The following is a 19,097-nucleotide window of genomic DNA, read 5'->3' on the forward strand; positions in this document are numbered from 1 at the left end:
TGGTACCCAGATTTGCAAGTCTATCTTCCCAAATTGTGAGAAAACAAATTTCTCTTTGTTAAGCCATCTACTGGTGGTATTTCTGTCGCAGCAGCACCAGATAAATAAAATGTAAGCCCAAGTGTTCAGGTTCTAACTCTACTTGAACCAAAAATAAAACCCAGCCATTGAAAACCCGGGGTGGGGGGTGGGGGAGGACACAATTCCAATCTGGCTCACGTGGTCACCAGGAGTTGCACTGGACTGGGCAGTAACTGATGTCCTCCACGCAGAACTAATGGGGGGCCAGCCTTTGAAGAGGGGCCACAGTTAATTAGTTCAGATAAGTTGGATGCAGAGGAGCTGAAATTAGCTTTTAATTTCAGGGGTTCTAATGATGAAAGTCATGTCTTTTGGAAACAGGGATTTTTTTAAAATTATTTTATTGGGGGCTCATACAACTCTTATCATAATCCATCCATCCATTGTGTCAAGCACATTTGTACATTTGTTGCCCTCATCATTCTCAAAACATTTCCTTTCTACTTGAGCCCTTGGTATTAACTCATTTTCCCCTCCCTCCCAACCCCCACCATGAACCCTTGATAATTTATAAGTTATTATTATTTTGTCATCTTACACTGTCTGACGTCTCCCTTCACCCACTTTTCTGTTGTCCGTCCTCCAGGGAGGGGTTTATATGTAGATCCTTGTAATTGGTTCCCCTTTTCTACCCCTCCTTCCCTCCACCCTCCCAGTATCGCCACTCTCACCACTGGTCCTGAAGGGGTCATCTGTCTTGGATTCCCTGTGTTTCCAGTTCCTATCTGTACCAGTGTACATCCGAAAGAGGAATATTTTATGGACATTAAAGCTCCAACCTAAGATGCATACAAATCATAAGCTCTCCCAAGAAATACGTATTTCCTGAGCTTTATAATCTTGCAGCCTCTTCTGCCTCCTGGGCTCCTACTTTCTTTCCTGATAACCCTGATTTGTGCCTTGATAGAACCAGATGTGCAACTTGACAAGCTCCTCTAGTTTCACAAAGACCCCACTTCCACAAAGCATTCACGGTCCAAGTAAACCTACGGTAACTGACCAATGGCAGCCAAACAGCTGCTCTGAGCCTCACCCTGGGTTAGTGCACGTCCTTTCTCCAGCGAGGCATCCTCGGCCTTAAAGTCTATTCTGGTCCCCCTGACTCAGGAGCTTTGTCCAATCATAAGGGCTCTTCCTTTCTCTTTCGCTCATTCTTCTTTCCATTCGTCTTGCAGCTAGACTGCCAGGGGACAAAACAGAGCTTTTCATCTTGTTGATCGGGTAGCCGACAGCACACCAGCCTGAAGGGTTTTTGTTTTGTTTTGTGCTTTCCTTTAATCCACATTTTGTTGTTGAGAACAGACAGCAAACCATACACCAGGTCAGCAGTTTGTGTGTGTGCCAGTTAGGGACGTGGGACCGTTCATAGGTGTCCAACCAATCTGTCTCCTTTCTGGAGTTGTTCCTCTCCCGTTCACATAAAGTCCCCCAAGGTGCCTGTCTGTTTCCAACTGTCTGTACAGTCCTTCAAACAGCATCATGCTCGCTGGGGTCTTACAAGCTCCTGAGCAGCCATCTAAGGTACAACCACTGGTCTCTCCCTCGTCAGAGGAAATCAGTGATAAAAATGAAAGACAATATAGAAACAACTCATCCAGGGAACTAATGGACCATGCAGACATTAGTCTCCACGACCCTGAAACCAGAAAAGGGAGATGCACCTGGGTATCCACTACCAACTACTCTTTACAGGGCCCTGGGTGGAGTTGGAGGAAAGTGTGGAACAAACCCCAAATCATGAAAGGGACCAGGCTGGCTGGGTGGATAGAGACTGGTGGAACCCCTATGGCCCTTCGTTACCCTTCAGGCCTTTACTCAGCCACGTGTTAGAAGAATCCACCATTTGAGATCAAAAGGGAGAGTTTGAACAGAGGGGGAATGGAAACAGGAAACAAGGGGAGGAGGTGGGGAAAAGTGATGGTATGATGAGGGGATTGCAGTGGGTAGTGGAAACAAAATGTGTATGAATTTTTAAGTATAAAATATCTGTTCTGTAAACCATCTAATTCACAATAAAAACTTTAAAAAAAGAGTATAACACTCAAGAAACTCCTTTTTGTATGAATTAAGCTAAATGACTCTTCTGTTTCAAGATGACTTTAGGGCATATTGTTGGTGTAACTTTCAGACCTTATCTCATGGCAGTAGTTCAGGACTTCATCTCTCTTCCATGGCTCTAGAAAGTCTAACGTCCATGAGAATTGGAAATTTCTGTTTCACATTTCCTCCGCTTTGACCAGGATTAATGGAATCGATGAAAATGTTCAATAATGGTAGCCAGGTGCCATCCAATTCTGATGTGTCATGGCAAAGGAGGCTGTGCTAGTCCTGGTGGACTAGAGAAACAAATTCGTAGACACTCATGTGTATTTAAAAAAGAGTTTTATATAAAGAGTGATTGCATTTTAAGAAAACATCCTAGCCCAGTCCAGATCAAATCCATAAGCCTGATATTAGTCCATTTGTCTGGTACCAGTCTATAAATTCCTCTCAGACTCACACAGCACATGCAGTGATGCCGAATGCAGGAAGATCACAGACCAGTAGGTGGAAAGTCTTGTGGATCCAGTGGCAGTGGAAGCATCTCAGCGTGGGTCTCCACATGGTTCCTTTAGCTCCAGAGCTCTGGCTCCATCAGCATAGCTCCATGGGGCTTGTCAGCAGGAATGTCAAGCAGAGAGTGTGTCCCACCTCCAGGGAGGAAGACAAATTCCCACAATCTTCAGGAGAAGGCCATGCCCACACAGAGGCATTCTTGGCTATGACCTGATTGACAGGCTAGACTCCACCTCTTCGAAAGTTGACAGGAAATGGTGTAACTGCCACAGTAGACAGTCATTCATGAAGCCATTTAGCCACACTTTCCATATTGTCCTCCTCGTCACGACAACTCTGCTCGTCACTCAATTGTTCCCGGCTAATAGTGGTCATTTTTTTCTGCCTTGGGTGGCCTTAAGAGGTAGACAGAAAGCATTACGTCTGTGATTAGGCCAATTGACTTGAACGCCCTACGAAAGAAACCATGATCCTGAACCCCAAACCAAGGAACCACACTCCTCGAGCTATTTGGTTGTCCATAAGCAGCCCATTTCATGTTTGTTGAGTCCTGCTTCCTAAGTAACTTGTCAGAAACCTAAAAAATGGCTATGTATGCAATTTATCCAAATTACATACTCTCAATGCCATTGGCTAATAGAATCTCCTGTGTGTAAGACATGTTTTGTATAAGAAGCCTGCTCTTTGCCCCCAAATTTTGAACTGTTCAGCATAAAAGCCCTCTCATGCCATCTATTCATGGTTGTGTATTTCACTGGAGTAAGAATAATTTTAGTTTTGCCACTTGAGTATTTGTTACCATAATTTTTCTTCTCTCTCATAGATTCAGGTTAGAAAATTAACTAGGCAAACACATTGTTCTAATTTTTAAAATCTAGAACAGAGGCAGAGGTTTGTTCAGGAAGCAGACCTTTAATCCTCCCATTTATGAATTGATCTCTGTGCCCGAATCTTTGATTACCTGTGTGGTCATCAGCTGCCATCCAGGAGGTTCAGACCGAGAGTGACTTGCGTACAGCAGACTGAAGCACTGCCTGGCCCTGCCTTCTGCTTGCACCCACGGTTGCCCATTGTCCCTCTGCTTGCACCCATGGTTGCCCATTGTCCCTCTGCTTGCACCCACGGTTGCCCATGGTGTCAGCCCATCTCCTTGAGGGCCTTCCTCTCTTTCATTCCCTTCTACCTTACCAAACGTGATGTCCTTTTCCAGAGACTAGTCTCTCCTGACAGCATGTCCAAAGTATGTCAGATGAAGTCTCACCATCCCTGCCTCTAAGGAGCACTCTGGCTGTACTTCTTCCAAGACAGATGGGTTTGTCCTTTTAGCAGTCCGTGGTACTTTCACTGTTCTTCTCCAGCCCAACCGTTCAAATGCAGCCGTTCTCCTTCTGTCTTCTTTAATCAGTGTCCAACTTTCACATGCCTGTGAAGCATTGGAAAATACCGTTGCTTTCATCAGGTGCACCTAAGTCCTCAAAGTAACATCCCACTTTCCAATACTCGACCAAGGTCTTGTGCAGCAGATTGACCTAAGAGAACGTATCTTTTGCTCTCTTGGCTTCTGCCTCCACCATCCACTGATTGTGAATCCAAGCAAGACAAAACCCTTGACAGCGTCAACCCTCCGTGTGTCATGATGTTCCCTGTTAGTCCAGTGGTGAGGATTTGGGTCTTCTGTACATTGAGTTATAACCCACACCATAAGCTACAGTCCTTGATCTTCATCAGCAAGCAAGGTTGTGTATCTGCATTCATTTAGCAGGTTGCTGATAAGCCTTTCTTCAATCCTGATGCCACATTCTTTTTCATAGAAGCCAGGTTCTATGAATCTATGATGATTTGCCTGACATACAGATAGAGTCAATATGGTGAGAGGATCTAACCCTGTCACACACCTTTCCTGATTCTAAAACATGCGGTCCCTTGTTTGATTACCCTCAACTGGGAACACACACACACACAGTTTAATTTAAACATCGTTACTTGACCTTGGATTTGAGGACTGCAGAGAGTTCACCGAGCTACGTTGTAAAACTGATATCAATTTTGAGTTTACAGGTGAACTTGAGATTGCGTTCATCTTCTTTTACAGATTGTTTTCCCCACTACGTAACAGAGAAGAAGAAACCTCAATGACCCTGGAATATTATGGAAGAAGATGGGAAAAACTTGTTTAGTGGGTAAGCGTTAAGAACCATGAAAAGTGTTCACGGTGGTGGAGTCATGTGGAGCCCGTCAGCAATGTCCTGTCATCAGCTGCTGTCTTTGCCTTCGTGCTCTGATCTTCCACCACTTGCTTCTCATAATCTTGTGACTTTTTCAGTGACATGAAATTCACTTAAGTGAGGAAGGGTTGAGCCCTATTAGAAAATCAAGGTGGGACCTGGAGACCAACAATTGCACTAAAACCAAGTCTAGGATAGGCCTGGAAGCTTATTGGTGAGAGGATCGAGAACTTGTCTGTTTTGAACCACCAAGAGTAAATGATCTACCTTTCTCGTCATGTATAGCCAGCTCCTCTGATGTGCTCACTGTGGGGATACTGTTCATTTTAGCAGGTTCACAATACACGTCAGGCAGTAATCACATAGAATTCTCTAGAAAGTCCAATAACAGGTTTGACTAAGTGGAGGAGGTAAACTTTTTTTTAACTTATGCATTTTGGGGGCATGGTTTCATTGCAGTTTGGCTGAAGTTGACAGAGCAAATTACTTTCCCGTTTACTTCGTTTTGCAACCCCTCAACCGAGCAGCACTCTTCTTGCTTCTTCCCTGGGCTCCCCATTTCCATTCACCTTTCTTGCCCCTTCCTGCCTTCTGAGCCTTGTTTTGGGACAAATGCCCCTCTCTCCTCCTGTGTAAGGGGCTGCTCTGCAGAGCCTGTTTCTCGCGGGGGTTACTGCTCACTGAACAGTTTCTTGCTGAAGTGAAAGGTGATTCCGGGGGGTGGTTCAGTCCAGGCTTGAAGGGCCATAGTTTGGATGGTCCTACCAGCCTGTCAGACCAATACGTCTGTTTTGTTTTTAATGCTTTTGAATTTGGCTCTGCCATCTGTTGGCCTTTTACGAACATTCCATGGGCTCTCTGTTGTGAATACCTATCATGGTGCTTGGTAGTGGAAGCTGGGACCTTCCAGTTCTTCTTGTTTCAGACTACACGACTGTAATCTTTTGGTCTAATTGTTCCCTTGAATGCTCTATTTTCTTAATTCTTCATTCTGGAGAGGAAGGGAACAATAGATCTTAGATTGACCAGCCTATACATTCTTATCAATTATTCACACATTATAGATAACCCCAACCATCTACCTGAATCTTAGCCTGCTCCCAGTGATAAGCAGTGCAATCAGATGGCACACATTTGTGCAAACCCTTTTTTTGCAAACCCTTTTTTGGTTGTTGCTTAGTGACTAAAAACACAGGCTCTGGATCCAAGGTGGTTGTGACTAACCGCCACAACCATGACATTTGGGCACAGTAATCTCTCTGTGCTTGAGTTCTTCAGGTGTAAGCTGGGGAACCGTAAAATGCCTCTCTCGGTGATCTTAAAGGTGAATTAATCCATGTGAAAACATTTGATAATGCCTAGAACATAGTGTTTAAAAAATGGTAGCTGTAATTATCCTATGCATTCCAGTTACATTTTAATATATCAACCCTTCACAGCTGAATCTCACGCTGATACACTCCAAGAATTAAACATCTTGGTATCAGGTTAACTCTGGTTGTTAGGAGCTTGTTTGTGCTTTTTCATATAAAATGTTTCTTTTTTTTTTTTTAATCCAAAACGGGTTTATTAGAATGGCTTCCCAAAAATGTTTCTTTTCATGCCGTACTTTTCTCCGAGCGTCCCACGGAGCTGTGTGTGAGAATCGTTTCAGATTTTCACCTCTTCCTGCCTGTCTTTGTGGTGTGCGTGCTGCTGCCTGCCAGCCTGCAGCGATTTCATCTTGCCTGTCCCCGTGAGTGACCCTGTCCGTGTCACGGAGGAGCCACAGTGCTTTTGTTTCTACCTAGTGAAGTCCAGTGTTCCCTTCCGGGAGGTTCTTCCAACCTGTTTGAAGGATAAGTCTTCTTGAGTTTTGTTCCTCCTTCCCCCTGCCCCCCCCCCCCCCCCCCGCGCAAATTGTAGTTTTGAAAAATGTCCTTGCCATTTTTTCCCTGGCCTGTCCGCTGTTTGCTAGATGGTGCAGACGCTTACCTTTCTAAACAAGGAGGGACCTGCTTCCCTCGGGCCTTGTGCTCGCTTGTCTCTTAATGACACTGCCTTCCCGGGACCACAGGGGGCTCTTTCAGAAGATTCACCCATAAAAACGAAAGTCCACAGCGACTGCATTTTATGATGACGCCAGGCACTGCTGAACGTGCTCCCGTCACTATGTATGGGGCAGACACTGTCTCGCCTTCCTTATACGGCTGAGGAAAGTGAGGCACCTTCTAAGAAACTTGCTGAGAGTCACCTTGCAAGGGGCTGCTTCGGGATTCCAACCTGGACCCCTGGCTCCAGATCCCATGCTGTTGCCAGGGGTCTACTAGCTTAGCTAATTAGGACTGAGAAGGTTTGCTTTGTGGCTGTGAATTGAAGGACACACTAAAGCCAAGTGTCACCCCAAGAAGTCACCAGAACTAAATTGCTTTTGCTTGCCTGTGGGTAGGAGCCTTTGAAGTCATGTCTCTCCTTAAGTATGGGAAGATGATAACTTGAGGTGACTGTTGGGCAGTATTTCCCCCCTTAACTGTCCTTACATGAATATAGCTTCGTTACCTGTTGTTTGTGGTAGACAGAAATCACCTGAACTAGCTAAAGAACAACACCTATTTAGAAGGCGTCAGCGTGTGCTGATTTGGAGATTACGATTTAGCTACTGTTCACAGAATCATGCAGCCAGAATGATTGAACTGTGTAGCAGGCTGGAACTGATTGGTAATTGGAAATTACTCTTTTGTCTTGTTAAGTAATATTTGAATGACAGTCAGCAGAAAGTTGTGCAGGAGGACAAAAGCCAGGAGAAAGGTGACTTACGGGTCTTATAATTAGAATGTCACTTAGAAGCGATTGCCTTGGAAGTCAGTGCGCACCCACAATCGATGTTTACGTAGCAGCTGGAAGGAGGTGTAGTTCATGGCACCGACTTTGCGTTTCTTAAATAACGGTTTGTTTCCTGTTGAAATCTGGCTGAGTACAGAGAGTGAGCCACCTTTGAAGTAACAACCATCATGCTGAGAACATGTGGCCTCCCTGGAAGAGGCAGCTGCATGAAGTTGGTTATATTTTCTTCTCTCCATCTTTTTCACCCCTTCTCCTGATTGACTTGAGAATCTTTATGAAAGTTATGGCTATAGTGTATGTAACAGTGCTCTCAAAGTGAGGTCCTTTTTGAGGTTCCAACTAGCTTCCTAATATAGAATGTGACTCGCCCCTGTCCTCTCAGCCTCTCACAAATGTGTAGTAGAGTTTACAGAAGCTACTTGTCACGGGATGCCGCAGCCAACTGAACGCAGAAGCAGATCTGAAAACCCAGCTGTCGTTCTTAAGTCAGACATTTAAAAGAGTTGCCAAAATGTAAAGCAAGGCGGCTCTTCTCACTGAGCTTTCAATTTTTTTGTATTATAGGGCTTTTACCATTAAAAAGAATAATTGAGTGTAACATGAAATGGACTTATTTTAAAATAAGTAAATTTTAAAAGTTTTTTGTTTTAACAGTATGTTCAACATGGGTAGCTCTAACAGGGGCTCTGGTGGCATAGTGGTTAATGATGGGAGCTGCTAGCCTCAAGGTTGGCAGTTCAAAACCACCAGCCACTCTGGGAGAAAGATGAAGCTTTCTACTCCTGTGAGGATTTACTGGCTCCGTCCTTTAGGGCGGCAAGGAGTTGAAATTGAGTAGAGGGCCGTGCGTTTTTGGTTTATAACCCACACCAACAAAGCCCTTCAGGGTCTTCAATAAGGAGTAAAAGCATAAAGGGGTCGGAGACCCAATATTTTGTGAAAATTGTTGCTCTCGGGTCAAAGTCTGAAAAAATTCATCATGATTAATATTACCAGGTGTTAACCATTTTCTGGACATCAGAGATTTATTCAGAGTTCTTAGTTTTCTCCTTTAGCTTTGCTTGTGCCAACTCATTTATTCCAAGTGGCTAATCATAGATGTTGGTTTTGCTTTACCACTAGTATGTCACCTTTGGGCACAAGTAGACAAATGTGGTAGCTGTTGAGGGTAAAACATTATTTGCCAGTCGGGTAGCATTTCAATGTAGCTTATTTAGGAAATGTATGGACGATTATTGAAGAGTGCTTTTTGACTTACAATGGATGGCCAAGCCCAAATGGGTCACCTTGAATGGGGGGTGAGGGTGGTGTAGATTACAGTGAGACGTTCTGCCTTCTGTTTCTGCATCGGTGCATTGCAATGACTCCGGCCACAGAAACATGGTGCCCTCTCTAAATGATTGCATAGATAGTGCCCACCTTATGACCCCTCCTTCTGGACCCCCATGCGTCTAATGAAGTCAGAGGTAAAAGTGCCGTCCCTTTTCCGTAATTGTGTTAGAGAGTGTGCTACAGATCACCAACAGCTGGGGAAATCTGAACTGAACAGAGGCAGGAAGGACATCATCCAACCTCACAGACAATTCCCACTGATAGATCCCAAACTTAGGACGGCCTTGGTATTGGTCGCTCCCAACTTTGCAGAGACTTTTCAGGACAGCCTTTAATTTTGACAGTCGTACTTGAGCATCTGGAACTGAATCCGTGAACATAACAAAATGGGGTAGAAGGAAAGCTGTCGTTAACCTGTATGCTCGCGGACTTAAAAAGTCTTTGAGTCTGCTCCCGTCTCCCTCGAATCTCAGAGCTGATGGCCAAGGTTGGTCTGGAACATGGGCGGGGTTTTTTATTGGCTGAGTGTTGAGATTCGAATGCCAACAGTTTGACACTTTGTGATTTTTAGATTTCAAGAGAAATGATGTCAAGTGGTTTGGGATTTTTTAAACTTTACCTGGAACCCAACAGAGCAAAAACAATGGGCCGACTCACTCCCCTTTGTGGTTGATTTAATCTTGTTTTGCTTTCAAAGTTAGTGTTGAGTTTGCTCAGAAATTTAATTGAAAAAAAGAAATTTAATTTAAAATTAAATGTGAATGGGTACTTAACGAATGCTAATTGCTTATTATTATTTGAAAAGGGAAAAGTAGTTCTTACATGTGAGGGATTTTCCTTGCCTGGTGATTTGCCTCCCAAGACCCTGTAATTTGTTCAGTCGAGTTTTACACAGAAAGAGATTACTTGGCTCATTAGATTGAGTCACTTAAAAATGACTTCAAGGTTAAGTAGTGTGACCATTAGGCTTCTGTCACCGCCTAGTTGTCTTTCCTACTTACCACTCACTCCCTTCGGGCATTTCCAAGCGCAGACTATTGGGAATGCCATCAAAATACTCATGGAAAAAGAAACAGGACATTCATATTGTTGAGTGACCCTCTAAAGATTATTTCAGTTTTGAGCTCCACAACATTCCAGTTTCAAACTCTGGCAAATGGAACCCAGCCCTCTGCCGAAGTGGGAGAGGCACCGTCATTTGGCTCATCAGAGACGAGGGGTGACTCTGTGAGGATCCTTTTTATTTTTAAATTGTTATTCAGAATGTAGACAGCAAACAACACTAGGTTAACAGTTTTTTATACGTACAATTCAAAAGACATTTTATTACATTCCTCAAGTTGTGTTTTCTAAGTCCACCTTTTCTGACTGGTTCTTCCCCCATATCATGAATTCATTGCCTGCTTAGGTTTCTTGTTGGTCTTTCAGGTTCTCTCCTAACACAGTAATGCTTCTGTTCGATCCCATTGTTGCAGCCAGTGTGCCAGTCCATCTCACACACATTCTTTTTTATCTTCTGTGATTTTCCTGGGGTTTTGAGAAAGAGAAAGGGTAAACATGAGTATTCTCTGTTCTGGCTGCCTGGAAGCTCTAGGTTGACATTTTATTGAGTGCATGCAACATACCAGCAGTCGTGTTAGACGCTGGATTATTGCTCTAATTAAAAACCCTTTCAGAGTCTATTTATATTGTGATTCAGCACATTCATGCAAACTCGTGCTAGTCATCTGGTTTTATTTTAACCCCCTCAACATGGCATTGGGCTTGGTTACTTTTATCCACTAGGTATTCTCACATGAATAGCTCCATTGAATCATCACCTCTGCACTGGAAGGTATTAGCATTGTACTCCATTTTAATGACATGGGAACAAATTCTAAGACCTAAAGAGCAAATTTAGCATCACACATCTAGGAAAAAGTAATAGCAGGTTTGTGATAGGTCTCCAAAACAAATACACTTTTTTTTTTTTTTGCGGGGGAAAGCAAGAGAACACTTTAATTTACAGATAGGAATTGGATAGCTTCCCCATCCCACCCCCCTCTAGTTAGAAAGGAGCATAAAAGTTATACCGGGAGAAGAACATTTTAGAGGTGAAGACACCCCCCCACCCAGATAGGGAGGGTGCCATGGAGGACCAGGAATGGGAGAGAATGCCAGGGCTTGGAGCTCCATGAAGCTGGTCCTAGGCTTAGCAGTGACTGGCACTGCTTGAGGGGCTGTCTCAGGTCACGCGGATCTGACTTGCATTTGCTACTCAGAGCAAAGACAATTCCGACGATGCACAAGGTCGCCGCCCAGGTCATCCCGCCAAGCTGCAGGTTTCCCCAGTCATGATAGAAGGACTGTCTCTATCAATGTTGTCGCTGGCTTTCAAGGCAGGCAGGCCAGTCAGCAGAAGAGCCCATGCCACTTCTTCCATGTCACACGCCTGGCAGGGCAGGGGCTGAGCTCCCCTCCCTTGAGAGTCCAGTGCAAAAGAGAGGCCGCTGGGTCTGTCCAGATACACTTCTTACACTAGATCGATGTCAATTATGCTCATGTATGTGATATAGACAGTGGCACTGTTTGGTACGTGTTGGACTGCTAATCACAAGGTTGACAGTTCAAACCCCCAGCTGCTCCGAGGGAGAAAGATGGTGCTATCTACTCCTATAAAGACTTACAGCCTTGGAAACTCCATATAGGGTCACCATGAGTTGACATCGACTCGATGGCAGTGTTTCTTGGTGTTTGTTTATTGTGGGATCTGCAGGTAGAGGATCACAATGTCAGAGGAGAATGTTGGTTTTGTTTGATAGAGCGATAACATTCAGAGGAGGCATCAAGATCAATGGTAGTGACGGCAGTTGGAATGCAGGCACCTGGTGTTAGGGCCTAGATTTGGGGAGAGGAGGTCACAGTGGAAATGGGGAGGATGAGTAGGTTCTGAAGCCAGGGGCATCTGAGTCCATTCTCTTCAGTGAGGTCCTTTCCAGGGCCTTGACCTCTGATTTCTGCATGCATGCAGGCCATGGTTGCCAACTGGATTGTGACATGATACAGAGAAAGCACACCTTTCAAGGCCAGGGAATTAAGTGAACAGAGTTCAGCTCCAAGTATGGGAAAGGTGGGAAGAAGTGCTGAATTTTGGGAATAAGTAAATTTAAGCAAGATTGCACATGGATTTCATGGTTGTTTGAAGATACGTTATCTTCTTTCTTCTTCAGTGTTTGATATTTGAATGCCCTATAACCATATCATACTACAGAAAACCGACTTCATTAAGCCAAATTGCATTTCTGGTGGGGAATATGTACTTTTATTTCCTAACCAATTTATTGTGTTTATATAGCTGTAATCTTTGAAACATTCTTTTTGATTATTTTTCTTTTTGATTTTTACTTCCCTTTTGAAATCAATTTCATTAACACACAAAGTGTTTTTTGTAGATTAATTTTTAAAAGACATGAAAGTGAAGTTTACAAAAACTGCAAAAGAGATTAGTATTCATCATCAGAACAAATAAATGAAAAAAAAACCCAACAACATACATGTATACACACACCAGGAAAAAGGGTCAGTAAAAGTATTGGTAGGAGGCTTCCAGTCCGTACCTGCCCAGGATATTCCAGTGGGAACCTATGTAAGTATTTCTCCATAACCAGTGGCTAGCTGAGTCAAATGCTCTCAGGAACACACTCTTCTTGGTCTCATTACAGTGCCTTTGACAGCCAGCTCGTCCAGGGAGATTCAGAGAGAGCAGTCAGCTCGGAGATTATGGTGACTGGTTTTGGATTCTACGGGAATAATCTTGATAGGTTTTCTCAGTGGACACAGGGTGATCATGGGGGCCTATTTTGAAGATGTTTTGAGAAAATTAAAATCTGTGTCGATGAGAAAAGGGCCAGGACTGTTTTCTATCATGACCACGCACCTGCTCGTTCTTGGGGACTAGTAGCAAGGGCTGTCCCGTGAGAACGTTGCTGAGAAACCTCACCGTAGCCGCCCTCCAGACCTGCTCTTGTTTTTTCAGACTTCTGTTTGCTCCCCACAAGAACACAGTGTGAGTTCCCGAGGAGTCCAAACCTGCCGCTGTTTCGAGGTGTCATGCACAGAGTGTGACAAGTTGGAGGGAAGTGTGAAGTGTGAGAGAGATGGAAACAGGGCCTTCAGCAGTGTGGACACCTGCATGGAGCCACATAAAGAGAAATAATAGCTTCACCTTTTTTATTTTAAGCATTTTATTGGGGGCTCGTACAACTCTTACCACACTCCATACACACATCCATTGTATCAAGCATATTTGTACATTTGTTGTCCTCATCATTCTCAAAACATTTGCTTTCTACTTGAGCCCTTGATATCAGCTCCTCATTTTTCCCCACTCCCTCCCTGCCCCCTTCCTCATGAACCCTTGATACTTTATAAATTATTATTATTTTGTCATCTTACGCTGTCCAACGTCTCCCTTCACCCACTTTTCTGTTGTCCATTCCCCAGGGAGGAGGTTATATGTAGATCCTTGTAATCAGTTCTCCCTTTCTACCCCACCTTCCCTCCACCCTCCCGGTATTGCTACTCTCACCACTGGTCCTGAAGGGATCACCTGTCCTGGATTCCCTGTGTTTCCAGTTCCTATCTCTACCAGTGTACATCCTCTGGTCTAGGCAGATTTGTAAGGTAGAATTGGGATCATGATAGTGGGGGGAGGAAGCATTTAGGAACTAGAGGAAAGTTGAATGCTTCATAGTTGCTATCCTGCACCCCGACTGGCTCATCTCCTCCCTGCGACTCTTCTGTAAGGGGTCTCCACGCTGCACTCCCCCTCATTCACAATGATGATTTTTTGTTCTTTGATGCCTGATACCTGATCCCCTTGACACCTCGTGATCACACAGGCTGGTGTGCTTCTTCCATGTGGGCTTTGTTGCTTCCCAGCTAGATGGCTGCTTGTTCACCTTCAAGTCTTTATGACCCCAGACGCTATCTCTTTTGATAGGCAGGCACCATCAGCTTTCTTCACCACATTCAGCTTCACCTTTTAAGATTTTTTTAATTCTTTTTTTAAATTTATTTATTTTTATTTTAACAATTTATTGGGGCTCATACAATTCTTGTCACCTTTTAAGATTTTTATTTAACAAAGGTTTCTGTGATTCTTTAGCAGTGCTTTGTGACTTACCCGGGCCCTCTATAGGTACAGATAGCAAGTACACACATGCACACAGGAGGGGTTTTCAAGACGTTTGTGGAAAAATTCCAGAATCTTATCATTTCATTTTCTGTGAGCTTTTTAAACCTCCCCTTGTATATGTGTATGTAACAGATATTGTATACAGTATATATACATGTGTGTATATGTGTGTGTGTGTGCTTTTGAGTTGATTCCATCTCATAACAGCTGTAGAACAAAAAACTTGTAAGAATAATACAAGAAATTACTATGCACAGTTTTACTTGTATACGCACACGCATGCCATTACGGTTGATCCTTGCACAAGACAGGCTTGGACTGTGGGGTCCACTGACACAGGTTTTCAACACCTTGTGACACTAGTCATCTTCAAGTGAGCTGTTCTACTCTCCAGTCAACTGCTGATGGCAGTAAGAAGCCATCCCCATGGCTCACGCCCATTTTCACCTTGGTTGTCCCAATCCCACGCTGAGCCCCGTGGGGTGTGCAGCCAGTGATGCAGGATGTGCTCCGACAAAGCAGAGAACGGTCGTGGCTTTACGAGAAAAGGCTGAATGGCTTAGCACGGACACTAGATCCAGGTCTGCTGCTGCGGTCATCCACCACTTCAAGAGGAGCACATCCGGGGTCACAAACGAAAAGGTGCCGCTGTCACTACAGCGAAGACTGCAGGCACAAAAACCTTGCCTTCTCTGGGAAATACATTTTTTATCTTGCATGGAAAATGCAGCTTGTATGTCGGCACAGAATACATACAACATACAGAATATATGTCAATCAAATGTTCATCGATCAGTAAGAATTCTGGTTAACAGTAGACTGGTTAAGTTTGGGGCTGTGTGTGTCAAAAGTTAGATGTGGATTTCCAGCTATGTGGGGACAGGGAATTGGTGCCTTTAACCCCTGAGTTGTTCAAGGGTCAACTGTAGAAGTTTTTAGTTGACAGATTGAAAAATCTTTAACAATCTGCCGATCCCTAGTTTTGGCAGACGTGGGGAGACACGCGCTCTCCAATACTGCAGGGCGGGAGTGTGAATTAGCACGATGTTTTAGTGGGCAGGTTCATGGTCTATCCATCCTTTGACCCAGAAGTTCATCTTCCAGACTGGATCCTGCAGACACACTTGTGCCATGATGCATATACAAGAATCTCCATGGCACACTGTTTGAATTGTGCTCCAGAGGGCCTGGGAAATGAATTATGCAGCTCAGACCATAGAATATAATATAGTCTTTTGAAAGAATGAGGTAAAGCCAGATATATGGAAAAATGTCAAAGGTATATTAAGCTTAAAAAAAACCCGGCAATATGAAGAATAATATGTAGGGTTAGGATTCAATTTATATTAAAAATTGTATTTCAGACTAAGTATATAAATATAATTTAAATGTATACAGAGGCTCTACCGCATCAATTATGTAGTCAAAATGCACGAAATATTCCTGGAAGGGTGCTCAGTCAGCAGTAATTTCCTCTGTGGGGCAGACGGGATAGTTACACTCCGGGAAATGTTGCAGGTTTGGAGGGCAGTGTTTAAGTACTCGTGCGCGTCCATGAAGATTGCAGCATCGTCCTACAGGGACACTATGAATGGGAACAGACTTGATGCCGGGGGGTGTGGGGTTTTGTGTGTTTGTGTTTTACTCCTTGTTGTTGTGGTTAGGGGCCGTCAGGTTGGTTCCGACTCATCGTGCCCTCTGCCCAACAGAACGGAACACTGCCCGGTCCTGCACCACCCTCCCAGTCGTTCTTCTGTTTGAGCCCGTTGTTGCAGCCACTGTGTCCACCCGTCTTGTTGTGGGCCTGCCTCTTCTCACCACCCCTCTACCTCCTCCAGCACGATGTGCTTCTTCAGGGACTGATCCCATGTCCAAAGTATGTGAGACAGGGTCTCACCACCCTTGCCTGTAAGGAGCATTTTGGCTGTACTGCTTCCAGGACAGACATGTTTTTTTGTACTCTCGGTTTTCTTCACCAGAACCAGAATGGAAACGCATCTTTGGTCTTCCTCATTCAACTCTCACTTGCGTTTGAGGGCTTGAGTTGGCTCCCCTGGATGTCAGTACTTTAGAGAGGTGGTGTGCAGTCATTTGGTGCCTTGACTGCTGCTTCCACGTGCCTGCTCTCCAGGCATGCATTGCTGTGCCAATGGCTAGCCCTGCCTGACTTGTTCGCACACACACTTTGCTTTGGACAATTGTAGGCTTCGTCGACATCCCTCCCTTCCTCCTCCCCTACCCTTGGATTATTTTGAAGCAGATTCTAGACATTATGTTATTTCATCTATAAATACTTAATTATGTAGCTCTAAAAGATGAAAATTATTTTTAGAAATCCTAATTGTCATGTACACACACATAAAAACCCAGCAATTCCTTAACATAATCACATTTCTAGTAGTCATTGTTCAAATTCTCCCAATTATCTCACTCTCTTATTCACTTGTTTGAATCGGAACCTAAATAAAATCCAAACTTTGTCATTAATTGGTATATCTCTTAAATATCATAGAATCTAGTGACTCCCCCAATCATATCACTCCTTCATCTTTCCCTCTCACCTCCCGTGCTCTGCCTCTCTGTCCCGTTTTTCATTTCCATTGATCTGTGGGAGAAACGGAGTCATTTGCTGTGTTGTTTCCAATGGGAGAGGTCCCTTACAGTATCCTTGTGGCTCTGTGGGTTAAACATGGGACTGCCAACTGCAGGGCTGACCGTTCAAATCCATCAGCTGCGCCAAGGGAGAAAGAGGAGACGATCTGCTCCTAGTCAAGATTGATCGTTTGGGGAACCCTGTACAGTGTTGCTATGCGTTGGAATCAATGGTTTGTGGTTTGAACCTGGTTATTGAACCTGGTGGGCTGTGATCTGCATGGTTGGCAGTTGAAGGCTTTCTACCCCCGTAAGCAGTTACAGCCTTGGAAACCCACAGGGCTGGGGGCAGTGTCATGGACTGCACGGGAGTGAGTTTGGTTTTTGGAGCCCTGCCCTGGAAGAAAGGCCTGATGGCACAGAAAGCCCCAGAGAGCTGTTCTCTGTGACACAGAGGGTGGCCTATGACTCGGGATCAGTTCAGTGCTAACAGGTTTGATTTGGAGTTTGTTTCAAGTGCTCCTGGTGTCGTGCCTGTCTAAGTCTGGTTAGGGTTGTAATAGCCAAACTGAGCTCACTTCCAGGGAGCCACTACCAACTCATTCCCTGTGAGGGGCTAAGACTGTAACTATTTACAGGAGTAGAAAGCCCAGTCTTTCTCCCGAGGAGCAGCTGGTAGTTTCAAACTGCCGACCTTGCAGCTAGCAGCCCCATGGTGTAACCACTCTGCCACTAGGGATCCTGTGGTTGTGATAGGGTCCAGCAAATAGATGACTACAGTGTAGCGTGCTAGATGTTGGGTGCAGGCAAGTAGAGAGTGCTCTGAGAACACACAGAAGACACAGGAAGAAGGGCTTTATATTTCTGCTGAGCTGGGAAGGCGAAGTCAGAGTCCAGCAGGCTAAGGCAGGCATAAGTGGCCAGGGGAATGGTGCAGACAGCGCTAGGCCCAGAGCTGAGGAGGGAGAACAGTTTGCTGGGGAATTCCACATCACTCAGAACAGGGAGAGGATAGTGGTCTGAGGAGAGAGGGACAGGCTGGAGGGGTGTTCAGGAGACCTAATGGACCGGGTTCAGGAGCACTTGCCGCTTGAGAATGCCATATTTGGGTTTTAAGCTAAATTCAGGCAGACCTGCTAAAAGGCATTTACAGAGATGTAGGTTGGAACTGACACGGTATCTATTAGATCAGAAGCAGTGGAGGTGGAGAGAGTCTGAGTCACGCTCTCAGAAACCACAGAGCACCTGTTTTCTGCCAGTACTGTTCCCAGTGCTTTCTCCAGCTGGGTCCAAAATAGGCAGAACTCTGCCCTCCCCTAACTTACAGTCTGGCCCGGGAGCAAGCCAGTAAAAATGAATCAGCACAGAGGTACATGCTGTTGACTGGAAAGCCAATCTGCTCTGTTCACTTTCACCCAGTTCACAAGACAGTTTGTTTTTGTTTTTTTCCAAGATAAGTATCACATCCATATCCTATATTTAGATAGTGGTGATTTCCAGAGGAAGGCAAAGCTGGGAGGTGAATAAGGGAGCAGTGAGAAGCGGGGAGGGCACGGTTTTCTGTAGAGTGCCCGGGAAGGCTTCACTTTAGCACGCACCTGAATGAAGTGGGGAAGCCAGCCGGCCACGTGGGCATCTGAGGGAAGAGCTCTGTGGCGGTCTGGAGAGGATGAACAGTGGGGAGGTCGGTGTGACTGACGAGCAGTTAGGGAGGGGAGAGCGGGAGAGAGGATGCCTAAGAGCGAAGGAGTCTGATCACCGAGGGCTATACCTCATCCTTGTAAAGATGTGATGGAGCGAATAGACACATGGTTCATGAGGAAGAATCAGACGTGGGTGAAGCGGGGAGGAGACACTGGGGAAGAGGACATTTGCCGGGGACACCCTCTCTTTTGGCAATGCTGTCTTTAGATGGCCGAGGAGAAAAGCCCACGATGGAGCTGTAGATTTGGCGGTCCTCAGGAAATGCCATGCTAATCCGTGCTCAACACATATTTACTGCTGTGACAAGTCACCATGGGCCTCATCGTTAGAGAGCCAGCAGTTGTGTGGTGTTCCCTGCCTTTGCTCTCTGCTGAGACGAACCCTTGCGGTGGCATGGGTATGTTGGGCTGTTTGAACCCGCCAGCCTCTCTGAGGGAAGAAGAGGCGACTTTCTGCTCCCTTGAAGATTTCCAGCCACAGGTACCCACACGGGAGCCCTCCTCTGTCCTGTAGACTCCCTGTGAGTTGGAATCGACTCGATGGCAGTGTGTTTTTTGAACCTTCCTTTCTACCTGTGACCAGGCCTAAATGCACAACCGTTTAGTCGT

General features: G+C 45.0%; 1 protein-coding gene across 2 annotated transcripts in view; it reads left to right on the forward strand.

Annotated features, from left to right (window-relative positions):
• Positions 1 to 4,727: 4,727 nt before the first annotated feature.
• Positions 4,728 to 19,097, forward strand: part of USP49 (ubiquitin specific peptidase 49) — a 66,708-nt gene continuing 52,338 nt past the window's right edge. For both annotated transcript variants that reach the window (XM_075555123.1, XM_075555122.1), the window contains exon 1: positions 4,728 to 4,817. The gene's annotated coding sequence lies outside the window, so the exon portion shown is untranslated. The remainder of the gene's footprint in view (positions 4,818 to 19,097) is intronic.

This window comes from Tenrec ecaudatus, chromosome 7, assembly GCF_050624435.1.
Source record: "Tenrec ecaudatus isolate mTenEca1 chromosome 7, mTenEca1.hap1, whole genome shotgun sequence".
Classification (NCBI taxonomy): Eukaryota; Metazoa; Chordata; class Mammalia; order Afrosoricida; family Tenrecidae; genus Tenrec; species Tenrec ecaudatus.